This window comes from Lissotriton vulgaris, chromosome 12 (genome assembly GCF_964263255.1).
Source record: "Lissotriton vulgaris chromosome 12, aLisVul1.2, whole genome shotgun sequence".
Taxonomy (NCBI): domain Eukaryota; kingdom Metazoa; phylum Chordata; class Amphibia; order Caudata; family Salamandridae; genus Lissotriton; species Lissotriton vulgaris.
This window is the reverse complement of record NC_141700.1, coordinates 418,852,938-418,868,384: the sequence shown is the minus strand read 5'-3', so window position 1 is coordinate 418,868,384 and position 15,447 is coordinate 418,852,938. Positions and strand designations below refer to the sequence as shown.

Below are 15,447 nucleotides of genomic sequence, written 5' to 3'. Positions count from 1 at the left end.
AAAGTGCATACCTCTGCCAACTAGAGACTCCCATTTCTAACATTCTGCATTTGGAAATTGTTGAAACACATTTTGGTTCATATTCTGAATAGAATCTGGTTTTTCCTTAGGCATCTGATTTACATTCAATTTTGAGATTCCCATATTTTGTGAGATCATCTCAGTCTGTGTCATCGGAACTTCTTTTTTTATTGGCATCTGTATTTGTTGTACAGGCATATTTTCTATCTAAACTCCTCTCTACATTGGTACATTTCCATTTTTATTATCTGGATGAAAACTACATGCCCGTTTCCAATGCCAAACCTTATTACAGATGTGACATGGAGCCATTTTCTTCAATGCTGAAACCTCCATTCCTGAACCTGGGTCAATAGGTACTCCTCTACCTCTACCCTGTGCAACGCCAAACCCTCCAGAATTCCCCTGGCAACTAGTCTGTCTAACAACAACACCTTGCAGACCTCTTGGATTTCCTGTAAAAGAAGTGTTCTGAAGCCATTTCTGAGCCAATTTCGACTGTGCAAACATAAATTTCTATTTAAACTTTTTCATCTTCATTTTTAATTTGTCACTGCAATATTTTGTCTAATGCAGGATCTCATCAACTGACTTATTCTGCCAACAGATTACACTTTGCGTTATGTGGGAACTATTCTCTGATCTCAATCCTAAACCAAACTATGACACAAAAATTCCCATATCCTTCTCTTCAGGGAATTCTCTACCACTGTGCAGTTGAAACACCTGCAACAAAAGTTTATAATACTCATGAACTGTTTCTTTTGCTTCCTGTGCGGTTCGATTAATTTTCAGCCAATCCAAGTTTTTGGGAAGTATGCTGCCTTTGAGGAAAGTAATCACTGCTTCATATTTCTCCGCTACTAAGGGAGAAGGTACATCGGTGCATTTATCTCTCAGTGACTCATATTGTGGCCATTTTACATTAGTCTTACACTCTCAAATAATGTATCCAAATCAGTCCACAATACCTTTGAAATGGTAAAAAATCATTCAACTTGTGTTTACCACTGCACAGGTGTGTCTCTCAATTTTGGGTAATTGTTTGTAAATGTTGTAAGATCACCTCTGCTCTAAGGCACATGTACAAATACTCCTCACACTACTTCCCTAAGTGGATAATTGGAAGCTCCCTCTTCGTCTGGCTCTTTAAGGTCCTTTATAAAATCTGGCTATTTCATTTTTTTCATGTTTCTTTGCCCATTTGGTTTTCCAATATTTCAAAGTAATTTTGTTTATTAATACATTTTATTAATTTGATAAAATGCATTTGCAGCCCTGCAGTTCGCAGGCTTTTCAATTATAACACCATCCAAATGTAGCCTATAACTCTTCTGTGAGGAGAGCTTTTTGGAATTTCCACCTCAAATTTTGACCAAATCAGTCAATTTTTCATTTGTAGTTGCTGTTCATCTTTAGGAAATGTAAATCAATTATTTTTCTAGATAAGTACTCAAATATTCTAATTCCAAATATCCCCTAATAATGTCCTCTAATTAAATTTTTATTCTTGGGATATTTAATGCACTCTCTTTTGCAAGTTCTTGGCTAGTCATGTGCATTGAGCCTTCTGTTTTTTCATACCCACAGCTTCCTCAACCATGGTGGAAATATTCCATCTTTGAACAGGTTAGTGTCCTTCAGCAGTGGCTCCTCTACTAAGGCAGAGGAGCATCACCCCACTGCTCTCAAAGCAGTTGAAAGAGGAAAAATAAAATGATAATAACACAGCGTTATTATCATCTTATTTTTCCTACTCCCATGGCTCAGTTGGGGTGGAGCTGGGATCCCTGATTCCGGAGCACCTCAGGGGCAGGAGTGGTGAGTGCACTCTGTAAGTGCGCATGATGATTTGGGCACTCTCGTGCCAGCCAAAGCGTCATGCGCACTTTGCATGTTCTTCACCCAGGATGCATCACAGCCTGGGTGGAGAACCTGCACAGACCCCCAGCCCATCTGATTGTCAAACCACGGTGCTCAGACCAATCACAATGCTGCATTGCACAGTTGTGATTGGCTGTGGGGAGCATAGAAGCCCGGGTGCTTCGTGCTGCCGGACTTGAGGACGATGAAGAGGACCGAGTAGATGCGGCAGTCGATGTGATTCCCGGTAAGTGTGTGTTTTTTTTGTGGGTGGTGGTTTCATTTCCCATATTTTACTCTTAATTTATCACTAACTTCTTATTTTAAAACTCCCATATTTTGGAAACCTCAATGGACCCACTTTTTCAGTAATCTTACACCATTTACAAAGCCATAAACAGGTGTCTAATCCCACCACAGTCACCATAAAATGTGCAGGTGTACCCTCAGGATGTGCCTCTACACCTTTTCGTATTGAAACTGTAATATAACCTCTCACAGAATGTGCACTCCCATTAAAAACGTTCATGTTCTCACAAGATTTGTAAAATAACAATTCAGTTCATTGATATGATTCTGTTCAGTAAACATCAATGTTCTTCTTCCAATCCTGCTTCAGTTGTTATTTATCAAAATCCTGTTCTCAATTCCCAACGCGGCATTCACTAGACCTTGCTCTGAGAGTGCAGTTAAAGAGCTGTTTCTTTAGCTATGATTTGATAGACTGCAAAGGTCTGACTCACCAAAGACTGGGTAGAATTGGTTTTCTTCTCTGATTACAGGAGTTAGTAATAGACTTTCATAGTCCCCATTAACTAGCAGAGTCAAATGTTTTGCTAGGCAACAGCAAAACACAGAGTATGTTGACCACAGATTAGTGGTCAGTGGTTCGTCAAAAGTGAGGTCATTAAGGAGAAACACTGGCACAGAGAAATAAATACAGAGAGTCAGTATATTACTAATGATTGCACATAGTGTGGATTTTTGTTATTACAAATACAATACATGTTCTGGAGACACAAATAATGTGCTGTTTCCTCGCTATTCATATTGATAGAGACAAAATACAAAGGGTGGCAAGGTGTACTTCCTAACTAGATGTATGTCACCCAGATAGGTTGTCCAATTTACTACTATCAGAGCAGCTCTGTAGGATCATCTGCATCCCTGAAATTGGCAATTGGATCATGTTATCCCTTTTATGGGACTGCAGTCACTGATTGCGCTCTCTGACACCTAGGAACCTGTAGGCTATTGCAGCCCTCCAAAGTATACCTGGCATTGCAATATATCAAGACCATGCTCAGAAGGGCCTTACAATGTCCTCTTCACCAAGTAACCAAGGAGTGCAGATATTATTGTAGAAATCGTTGTGATGGTATAAAGGTTATTTTTTGTTCTGCTTTAATGGTGGGATGTTTATTAGGCTTAGCACCACCTCATTCTAATAAACCTCGCACCCTCAGAAAAATGTAATACGCTGGAGGACGATATTGATATTCCATTGAGTGGTGCAAGGCCTCTTAAGTAATGACAAAAGTTCAAGGAAGAATAGATGATGGAGCCACTTTACTCACCCTAAGCATACTCACAGCTGCTTACTTTGTTTTATATGATACAGGAATTGTTGTTAGCATAGGAGTAATCTTGCATGAAAACCTTACAATGAGAAACAAGCATTAGAGTTGCAATAGGTCTCGCATTAGGAAAGTTTGAGCTATTGGTCTTATAAATGACTTTTTTTTTATTTATGTGTTGTTTTTGAAAATAGCTAAATTATTAGCTTTGTCATTTACAATGCCAATAGTTATAACTTTCGCAAATGTGACACCTATAGCATTTGTAATGCAACATGTTTTGTATTTACGTGACTCAGATCTATTGATATTACAAATAACAATGGATTTTAATTTTTTTAAATAATTAATACTTAAATAATTAATTTAATTTGTAATGTCAATAGCTTTAAGTTTTGTAAATAACGTTTGTGAAGATTATGCTCAGTGTTTTTTATTGTGACGAAAATCTAAGAACAAAAGTGAAATATTAACATCTTTTTGTGATTTGTAATAAAGCTTGAAAACAGCTTGAAACATTGAAATAACATATTTGAACCAGTGATGCTGTGGTGGTGCTGAGTGATGCTGTCGTGGCGCTGAGTGATGCTGTGGTGGTGCTGAGTGATGCTGTGGTTGCAATGAGTGATGCTGTGGTTGCTATGAGTGATGCTGGGGTGGTGTTGAGTGGTGCTGTGGTGGTGCTGAGTGATGCTGCGGTGGAGCGGAGTGTTAATGTGGTGGTGCTGAGTGATAATGTGTTGGTGCTGAGTGATGCTGGGGTTGCGCTGAGTGATGATGTGGTGATGCTGAGTGGTGCTGTGGTGGTGCTGACTGTTGCTGGGGTGGTGCTGAGTGATGCTGTTGTGTTGCTGAGTGATGCTGTGGTGGTGCAGAGTGATGCAGTGGTGGTGCAGAGTGGTGCTGTGGTGGTGCAGAGTCGTGCGGTGGTGGTGGAGAGTGGTGCTGTTGTGGTTCAGTGTGGTGCTGTGGTGGTTCTGTGGTGGCACTGAGTGGTGCTGTGGTGGTGCTGAGTGATGCTGTAGTGGTGCTGAGTGATGCTGTGGTGGTGTTGAGTGGTGCTGTGGTGGTCCTGAGTGGTGCTGTGGTGGTGCTGAGTGGTGCTGTGGTGGTGCAGAGCGGTGCTGTGGTGGTGCTGAGTGATGCTGTGGTGGTGCTGAGTGATGCTGTGGTGGTGCTGAGTGGGAGATGGGGAGAGGGAGAAAAAGGAGAGCAGGGAGAGGGAGACGGTAAAGAGAGGGAGAGAGAGGAGAGAGAGGGGGAGAGAGGAGAGAGGAGAGAGAGACGTAGACGAGGAGAGGGAAGAGAGGGAAAGGGAGAGAGGGAGAGGGAAGTGAGGGAAAGGGAGAGAGGGAAAGGGAGAGAGGATAGAGGGAGAGAGGGAGGGTAAGAAGAGAGGGGAGGATGAGAGCGAAGGACGGAGGGGAGGGAGAGAGGGAGAGAGGGAGGAGAGCAGGCAGAGGGGGAGATGGGGAGAGGGAGAAAAAGGATAGCAGGGGAAGGTAAAGAGAGGGAGAGAGGAGAGAGAGGGGGAGAGGGAGAGGGTGAGAGAGGTAGACGGAGAGTGGGAAAGTGAGAGAGTGAGGGGAGGGAGAGAGAGGGAGGACGAGAGGGAAGGAGGGAGAGGAGAGGGATTGGAGTGAGAGAGTGTGAGAGAGAGAGAGAGAGAGAGAGAGAGAGAGAGAGAGAGAGAGAGGAGAGAAGTGTGAGGGATATTGGAGGAGAGAGTGAGAACCGGGTGCAGCATACCAATTCATGGCAGTCCATTTATAGCTTTGAACGGTCTTAATTGCAAAACAGCAATCAGATTTTAAGGTGCACAGTCTATATGCCTTTGAGTTTCAAAATGTTCGTTTTCTACATGGTATCCCTCCAATGAGGTTAAGTACTGGCCTATGAGGTTACAGGAAGAAATCACAGTTGAAAAGAGGGGCAATAAACAAACTAGCCGCAACGTACACATAACTATTGTTTTTGATTCAAGGAAAAAAAAATCCATGCCACAGCTTGCTATTGCTCTCACAAATAGGGATGCATTTGCTTGGCTTTACTTCTACCTTCTTTTTTATGCATAACAGACCTGTTGTTGTGTTGGCCCCATTACACCAAAACACGACAATTTGTCTTCAGAAAATCGTGAGCAAACCACTGCTAAAACTATGTTACTCCCAAGTGGGTAGCGCGTGCTCACAACATCAAATACATGGTGTTTGACTCAGGTTTTCACCAATAACATACTGGTCATTAACTAAAACTGGTGATTAGGTGCCAATATGTGTGAATAAAGTCAGCCCCTATCAGTGTTTGATAGCGGAGGTACATTGCTTAAAATTGACAATTGTACCGAAACGGGCAGTGAAAATTGGGTATATTACGTAAATGTACTGATTAATTTATCATCAGCCAAGCTTCCAGTTGCGCCGAAGGAAGGAAAGGGAGAGAGGTGGAATGGATAGAACCAGCGGTAACTAAAAAATGTAAAAAAATAAAATAAAATTGTTAAAATAAAAGGAGACACGGTCTAGCGGCAGTGAAACTGAAAATACGGCCGGCCGGCTGTGAATAATTAGGGGAGGAGAAATGGCTGAGTCAGAGCGCACGCTGGGGGGAATGAAAGGCTTTGATGCAGCAGGGGGCGGAGCGGGAAGAGCTGCTGGCGGCAACAAGCTGGGGAACAGATGGCTGGCTTTGATGTGCACGCGCTTTTTAGGTCAATGCGCTTGCGCATTGACCTAAAAACCGCACGGGCACAGCATCAAATCGCCAGTTTAGTTAAACTCTGGATAAGCCCCTATATCTCTCGCCAGCTCGAATGCGCAAGTGCATTGGCGGGCGATACCAAAAAATTAGTATCACAGCGACAATAGGAATGATTAGATGAAAAACTAAAAAGGATAAGATCATACAAAAGAATGACATGGCTAAGACAATGCTCCTGTAATCTAGGGTGCATATTTACAAGCCCATAATGCCACTGAGGCACAACTTTTTTAGACGCACCGGTGGCGTTGCTCTCTACTCCAAATTTACAAGGTGGCATTAAGCTACTTAACATGGCTTAACACCACCTTGTAAATCTGCCCCTTACCGCAGCAGTCCGCTTCGTCAAAGGGGCAGGCAATGGGTGTTGATGTGGGCATTCCACTGAGACACCTATTGCTTTTTGATTCTGCCCCATATTTACAAGGATGGGGCAGCGCCAAAAACTAAGTCCAGGTAAAACCTGGTCTGAGAAATTACTAATTTCACCACGTATTTTGTTCTTTCAATGCATGCTTCCTTCTGAAGCACACATAGAAACAGCAAATCTCCTTTAAAGATTGTTTATGTGCAGTTGCAGTAAGTTGTCCCTTCCTGCACATAAACAATCCCCCCTGCAGCACAGGCACCTTTGCAACACGGCGCAAGGGTGCCTGTGCCGGCGCTAGGTAGATTTTTTTGTGCCAGCGCTAGGCGAAACGTATTGGTGCACCGTATTTTTGTAAATATGGTGCATCCCTGCATTTAGAAAATGTCAGAGTGTGGCATTACCAATTTTGGACTAACAAAGTGCTCTGACATTTTATTGTAAATATCCCCCATGCAGCAACCATTAGAACTCTAGAACTTCGAGTTCATCTCATCGTGAACTAAATAAGAGACCATGATTTCCGCTTTGAGACACTGGCTTGCTCTAGCTTTCAAATTAACAATCCTCCCTAGGTTTGTCCTTAAAGATGTGTGGTAAAAATATTGGCAGACATTATGGAGATGCCTTACATGAAATGAGAAAACAAGAAGATGGTGGAAAGAATGCTGAAATTCATTTCAGCCACTAACAATTGCTCAGTGCCGTACTGAAATCCATTGTTTCTCGTCCACCATGTCAATTCAGTTTGGACCCAGCAATATGCAAACCAGTCTTGACTCTGTTCCTCCAGGGAACAGACCAGCATTAACTGTCAGGCTAGATCCTTACTGAAATGGAACACAAGCAACTCAGGACCAGTTTTCCCCTTGTTATGGACTCTTCAGCTGGGTATAGCTTGGTTCCAGTGGCATAGTGAGCCCAAGACCCACGTCTGGGCATAACCAGACCACTTAGGGCATGAAATGCAAAAACAACATGGTGATGGGTGGAATGTTTGAAATAATCTCAGCCACTTGCAATTGTGTGGACCGCATCACAATCTATCGATTTTCACCCACCATTACCCCCGAGTTTGGACCCAGCCATATGCAAATCAACCTTGACCCTGTTCTTCCTGGGAACAGTCCAGCCCAAACTGCCGGGCCAAGTCATGCCTGAACCAAAACACAAGCAACCCAAGACTGCTTTCACCCTTGTTATGGGCTCTTCAGCGGGGTATAGCTTGGTTCCAGTGGCATAGTGAGGCCAAGACCCATTCTGGGCAAACCCACCACACTTAGGGCATCATATGCAAAAACAACAAGGTGATGGATGGAATGTTTGAATTAATCTCAGCCACTGGCAATTGCTCAGGCTACATCCCAATCCATCAGCAGTTTGGGCTCACATTGTTGTTTGAGATTAAGCCCCTGAACTTTGTCTGTGGTGGTACCACTGTATTGTAATGGATACAGCACATTCCCCTCAAGGGGTACTGGTGTTCTGGGGTGCACAGCAGCAGACTGCCCTTTGCTTGATCTCTTGGAATGCAACACTTGTTTTTGTTGAGGACAAGCCTGCAAGGATTTCCCAGACACATACCATGAACTGATAACCTCGGCAAAGCAGCACATGATTCGCCCCTCACCCTTCAGAGGGAGTCAACTGGGCATTTCATTTCATCTTAAGTGGGAAGTGTGAGCTCTAGACCCGTTTCAGCCTCACCCACCTCCATTCCTGTAGTATTAGTTAGAAATGGTTTTCTAATCAAAGAGAGCCCAAAAAAAAAATCGGTAAGACAGAATAAACAGGGTATAACTCCCGCTGGTGCAATCAAAGCACTTGATACTGTAAACAGCCGCTGGTGCAATCTTTATACACAACAAAAAGTAGTAAATACCTGGTGAATTTGAGCTGTAAAGGCGAACGCTGTCAGTATTTCAAAACTTCTTCAAAGTAAATCTTTAGAAACACGAGGTTCTTCTCTGGACCACTGGGTCATAAATCCCATCCTCGTCGCCAAATCTCTGAATAAACTTCTCTACCCATCACTTGGATTCCTTGAAGTGATTGCTACAATTCCCATTGTGCAGCACTAGCTTACTCCAGGATCCCTTCAACTACAGCTCCAGCTAACTTCCAACCTAATACCCTGTATTTGTCTAGTGTTCGCCTTTTCAGTAACTCCAAAATAGTATTTTCATCTAATGAACTGTTAAAAAAGCAGAACAGCTTCTTTAAATAAACCTAAAACTGACATTTCAAGCAGATCCTAGCCCAGATAATGATTGTTTTGGATACAGAATTTGAACTGATGTTAAATCCTATTCTGAAGGAAAAACACACTACAACAACATGAAACAGCATGTTACCTTACTTACTTCTAATAAATACCTTAAACATGAGCAAAGTCTCTTTCCAGCTCAAATATGTTGCATTTGCAATTGCATGTTGAGAAGTTGATTCAAGACCCATCCAATGGGTATTAAAGTAAGCCCTGAAAACATTAAATACAATTTTAGATCATTTTCTACACACAAAAAACAACCTCAGGACTTCTAATAGGAACTGTTGATGGTACAATGCTGTGCCTCAGTATGCCTGTTAGACTAGTATTTTGAAGAAATAATAACATAAGGATATTGGATCATTAAGCCAAACAAGAAGATAACTATAACTATTTCTAATAGAAACAAGCACTTGTTAAACCAACTGTATATATAACCAGCAGACTCGACTGCAGAAACATCCTCTACGCCGGGATCAACAAGTCTCTGCTACGCAAGCTCCAGACCATACAGAACACCTCAGCCAGACTTGTACTCTGCATCCCTCGACACGAACACATCACCCAACACCTGTGGAACCTTCACTGGCTCCCTGTCAAAAAGAATCACTTTCAAGATACTCACCCACACTTACAAATGCCTCCACAACACCAGACACCAATACCTCAATGAGAGAATCTCCTTCCACCTGCCCAAGAGAAACCTCAGAACTGCCTACTTCGCCATCGCCGAAACCCCGCGCATCTGCAGAGCCAGAACAGGCGTAGGAGCCTTCTCCTACATCACATCCAAGACCTGGAACAAGCTGCTGATCAACATCAAACGTGCCCCTTCCCTGAACTCTTTAGGAAGACACTCAAGACCTGGAAATTCGATGGACAGGAGTTGCTTGACCCCCCCCCCCAGCGCCTTGAGACCCTCACGGGTGAGTAGTGCACTTACAATTCCCTTGATTGATTGAGTGATTGATTGATTGATTGATTGATTGATTGATTGATTGATTGATTGATTGAACTGTATCCCAGGACATAACAAAACGTTACCTCCTTCTTGGGAAGAAATGTATGTACATTAGCTTTATAAAGCATATTTATGTTACCGAAGAGCTCAGCTCATCAACTGATGAGTCAATGAAGTTAAACAGACGACAATTCGCATGAATGGTTTGTCTACAGATTACAATTTTAAACAATGTGTAAAAACCAATTATAATGTATTATTGGTGCTTTGTGTTAGCCACAAACCATCAAAACCATATGGGTGCTATCAATTTTAATTAAAATATCTTACCTCGATTGCCAACTCTACATTTCTTTGAGATCAGCATTCTGCCTTTTTATCTGAGCTGAACTGATGAGTCGACAATCCTGGCTATCACGAGTTACAACCGATTTTGTGCCAAGGATCAAATGGCTCTCGCGTTGCAAGTGACACGAGTTAGACAAGGAAACACTTGGTCGACATACTGCTAGTTCTCAACTCTGGTCCCCAGCTGCCGGGGCCTTGCTGGTCATAATTTTACATTTAAAATCACATTATGCCTGAGAGGATTACGCCTGGAGCTCATGCTCCATGGCATGGATATTGACAAAGAAATCGCCGGGATTTTAATAAGAAAACAAAGCGCGGGGAGAACTCCAGAGCTGCCAGGTGGATCATTAACAAGACACCTCAGAGAGCAGAGACTACCAGGCCGCGCGGAGCGCGCGCCACAGTTCGTCATATGACTTAAACTTCTTTTGACATCTAGTTATGTCGAAATGCGACTGATCACCTAGGGGTTCAGGCTCCTGTGAGGGAAAAGTTCACTGACAGACAGCGAGCGGGGCTGATCTTAAATGAAAATCAAGCGCGCGCTGCATCCTGGCGCCTGACAGTCTGCAGCTGCTACCTGGGCCTGCCTAACGAAGACGAGGCTGTCCTGCTGAACAGTTCTATTAGCATCTGTATGCTTCTGTCTCATTACCACACATCTGCCCAGCTTTACTCCAAGGCAGCGCCTTCTGATCTGACAGCTCCGGCGTTGTCAGTGCATAGACATTATGGGGCCCGGTTCGAGAGCCTTAAAGGTGTTCACTTTTATTCCTAAAAGACTGCTTGCTGCACGATTTGACAGTGCAGTGTCGCCGGGCCAAAGAAGGTGTGATTAACATATTGAGAAAGCTGCTAAACAAAGCAGAGACAGTTGAGCTGGCAAAACAACTGCAACTTAAGAGGAGTGTTTGCTCCCGCCATCATCAAACGCTCCGCCAAGCGGGACTTTTTTTTCTTTCTATCTTTAGAGATAGGAGCCGATAGGTGCATTTTGCTAACCCAGCATTTCAATTGGAAAGTTGAGTTTTTGTTTTTTGACCGGCGTTAATGACTGAAAAAGCTGTCACTTCACTCGGGGCTTTGGCTTATGGAGCTAGATCCGCATGAATCACAACCAGTGTACTGCTCAAAGCGGGATGGAAATATTTATACGTGCCTTTGTGTGGATCGTAGGACTGTTCCAGCACTTCACAAAGCTTCTCTGCTGTGTGGCTGGGAGATGACATGCGAGATTGCGCACAGAAAGCTGCATAATGTCTGCTGAAAGAATCTATTGTGTGCATCTAAGTGGCTTAACATCTCCTGCGAGGGTGTCAGAGGCCCTGCACTTTATTCTGGTTAGATACAATTCCAGTGAGATTGCTGTGAGCATCTTAGTCTTCGCACTTTTTTTCGAGTTACTTTAGTGTTTGGCTCACCATATCTACAGTGAGATTTTTACTTACCCTGATTTTTTAGGTCTGTTCTGACAGGACAGCTGCCTGCTGACCTCTTGCTATCAATTCTTTAAAATACACGCAGAGGAAGCGCTGGCTTGGCCAACAGTATTAGGTCTCCCTCACCTCATGCAATTCGCTGTTTTGTTGTATCATACCTCCACCTATGGAGTGCCTGCATTGTAATGTGTTAGGAACCAATTTAGATCTAAGATATATCTCTCAATAAGGGCATAGATATAGTAAATGTTATTTTACGACCACAAATAGATTTGACTGGCCACCAGATGAAATGCGATAATGACCTTATTTTCAACCAGCACCTTTACAATTCTTTTTTAAAAAAACCATTTTAGAGCATTTATTTACCTTCAGGGGTTACAAAAATGTGTTCTTTTCACAAAGATTCACATTATTTGGTCCTTCAGAGATGGGCATTTAAGAGGCAATGTGTTCTCAGACTATCCTTTGGTTGTCCTAGTTTACAAAAGTTAGGAAGAGCCGAACTACTTTGCTTCCCAAAGACCTACACAAAACACTCACCCCTGGAGAGCTCCATACAAGTTCCTTGAGAACTGAAACCTGAGTGGGCTTAGACAAGTGCTGGTGAAGGAGCCCTCAGCTTGGAGGCAGGAGGCTACAGGGTGCTTTGCCACCCAGCACTTGGGAGTACAGGCTACTTCTAGTTTGGACCAGGTGGGCAATTGAAGGGCCTTGCCTCACACCAGTGCTCAGCTTTGACTGGGGATCACTGTTTGCCATTCCCATTGATGGGGCGCGCCTTGCGGGCATCCGACTCCAGTAAGGGTTTGAGGTTGGGTCATGCAGAGAGGCTCTCAACTTATGGGCGGAGGAGAGGGAAGTCCTTCAAGCAGTCTGGAGCGAGCACAAGGTGACTGAGCAGGATGTCCAGGAGAATGTAGTCTGCGTAGTAGATCTTGTTTCCAACAATGAACCCTTTCCCGTCATGCTTCTTGGACAGGAGACACTCAAAGGGTTGAAGATCTTTAGGCATTTTTTCAATGTATAGAGCCTTTCCATCCTCGTAGTTCTGGTAGATCATCTTGGCGTACTTCATGCGCAGGTCTTCCACGCCATCGGCGACCATGTCCATGTTGGCGGCTTCATGGTTGTCCTTGCCATAGAGATCGTTGTTCCAGGCCAGATAGCGCAGGATGGCGTTGGACTGGTACAGCTCAAAGTCTCCATATTTAAAGCCTGGCAGCTGCCCAAAAACCCATTTTTTTTTAGGTCTCCTTGGGTCCAGAGGTCAAAGGTGACGACGTCTTCCTTCCAGTCCTGCCCCTGGTCTGCCAACAGCATGCGGGCTGCCTTCGCAAGCCCTCACACGCTGAAGTAGATGAAGGTGTAGTTGTGCATCTTGCTTGTGGGCATCTCGAGGCAGGGGCTGCTGCTGAGGCGGTCAGGGTTGCTGCTGAAGCTGTCGGGCTGCGGTCAGGGCTGCGGTCAGGAGGGCTGGGGTGGGTGACACTTCTGCTGCTGCTGAAGCTGTGGACTGGACAAGGAAATACCAGAGGAGTACTTTTACAATTCCATGTCTCTAAAAGCAGTTAATTATCGCTAATCATTCGGGAAAAATAACAGTCAAAAGAAATGTTGATAGACTTTTATGTCACTATAATGAGGTAGACAGTATAAACCTACAAAAATATTACACCTACTGCATCGCCTACCACTAAATCATTAAGGAACATCTATATATAGAAATATTCTCAGAACATCTTACCTTGATAATATAGTGAAAGGCAATACAGTCAATCAGCACGGAATGAACAAATGGACAAAAAACAGGGACATAAGGATATCTTTGTCAGCTTGGCTCATTTTACCATATTGTTGTTTAAGCTCAATTGGCTCTAAGAGAAAAGTATCCTTTTAAGAATTATGGGATAGCTTGAAGAATATTTTGAAAGGGGTAGGTTTAAAGCCTGCCACCTGTTAGGCTCTGATTTTGCAGTTGGGATATGGGTTATGTTAAAGAAGAGGCAAGAAGAGGGGGATCCTAAGCTCCTTTTTGTAGAAATGATCAAGTAGTGTCCTTCTTGTAAAGGAGTGAGCATTACAATATTCAAGAGCCAGAATCGTTCTGGAATAATCCTGACATTTTGGCAATATCTGAAACAGAAAACCAAAGAAAGAAGTCAGAAAACATCAATGTTCGTCAGTCATCAAAGTGGTAAGTGGGAGTCCTGGCAGGACTTCGTAATTACTTTTATAATATCATATAAAATACTTTAGACCATATATTTTTCAGGTAGACACAACTTTCCATCATCAACAATTGGAAGAATTGTTGTACTTCTTGAAACAGGAGCAACTGTAAATGTTTCTTAGTTTAGCTCACATCCTTGATATTGCTATGCATAAAAATACTATGAATGGGTTTCATTAAAAGAGGGCCGGGGCTGCCAATTTGACATATCCAGGATATCAGCTTTTCATAGCACACAGGAAACTGCAGAATATTCTCTCTGGTTAAATCTGGTATGCAAACACTTAGGGCGCAAATATGAGTTTGGTGGTGCAGCGACACTTCCGCCCCGCCAACATGTGGTGAGGTTGCCTGCCAGATTGTGAGTTTGGTCATGTTTAGCGGGTTTTTTTGGGGCATTCCCACGGCAATGCCTGTAAAAACAGGCACTACAATGGGAAAGTCCCAAACAGTCCCTGCACGGCATGAACTCGAAAGTCCATGCCGTGTAGAAACTGATGTGAATGCACACAGGGGTGCACATGCTGTATCCCCCAGTGTGCATCCACACGGCATGAAGCACACGGGGACAGGGCCCCCTTTGTTTCCTCTCTGCTAGGGATTACATGAAGTAAGAACCGCCATGTAAACCCTGGCGGAGAGGAAACTCATAATAAACTCGGCAGGGCATGGCAGTCCTGCCAAGCAAATTGGGACCTCAGGACTGTGACGCCACCTTGCAGGGAACCGCAGTTCTCCGGCAGCGTCTGCGGTCTCAAGGCGGTCCAACCACCTGAGTAGTAATTAGGTGGTTGATAGACCGCCACCGTCACACCCACGCGAGTCTGGTGGCCCTCGTATCACAAGACTTGTAATTGGACCATAAGAGTGTAATTTATTTAAAGAAAAATGTGTCTAGCTGCAACATATGCTGACTTTGTGCTCAGGAATCAAGGGTCTGCCGCCCTGAGCATGGAAAAATACTTTTATTGAACTACATGTTTAGCTGATGATATGCTATGAGATGCGAGCTTGTTTCACAACATTCCAAAATTCAACTTGGGATGCCTGGAGGCTCAAATGATTGATTTGAGCTGGTGTTTTCAGATGCTCAGCAGCTGCACTTAATTGGCAGCATCTACACTTATGACAGTCTGTCACAAGGTAGGCTTACTAAATCAATATACATTGAAAATTATGTATACCTGCCACCTTTGCTAATCTTATAGCTTTGGGGACCTGGAATAGTCTGAACTGTCACACTTGTAGGAGTGTGATGGTTGGCAGCTGGTTTGGTACTGCCATTGGTAGTGCTAGCAGGGGCAATGGGTGGTGTAGGCTTCAGTGGCCTCCCAATAAGGGCCCTGGCACTTAATCTTTTACATCTTGGAGGTCATACCTTGGGAAAATGTAATTCCAGCTCTCAATACTCAATACCAGACAGTAGATTCCCTTCTTTGTTGGTTTCACCTTGATGAACTTGATCTGGAATGTGGATCACCCACTAAATGTGGTTCTGCAGGTCATCCATGCAACGTTGTGCTATTGTCTAACTCACCCTGGATAAGCTGAAGTGTCCCAAGGTTTATGTTGCTCACCTTCACTAGCACTAGGGGGCACAGCAGTC

The 15,447-nt window shown here is 43.7% G+C and overlaps 1 pseudogene; it reads right to left on the bottom strand.

The window, feature by feature from the left end:
- Nucleotides 1-12,356: 12,356 nt before the first annotated feature.
- Nucleotides 12,357-12,988, bottom strand: LOC147674116 (glutathione S-transferase P 1 pseudogene; annotated as a pseudogene).
- Between the last annotated feature and the right edge of the window lie 2,459 nt (nucleotides 12,989-15,447).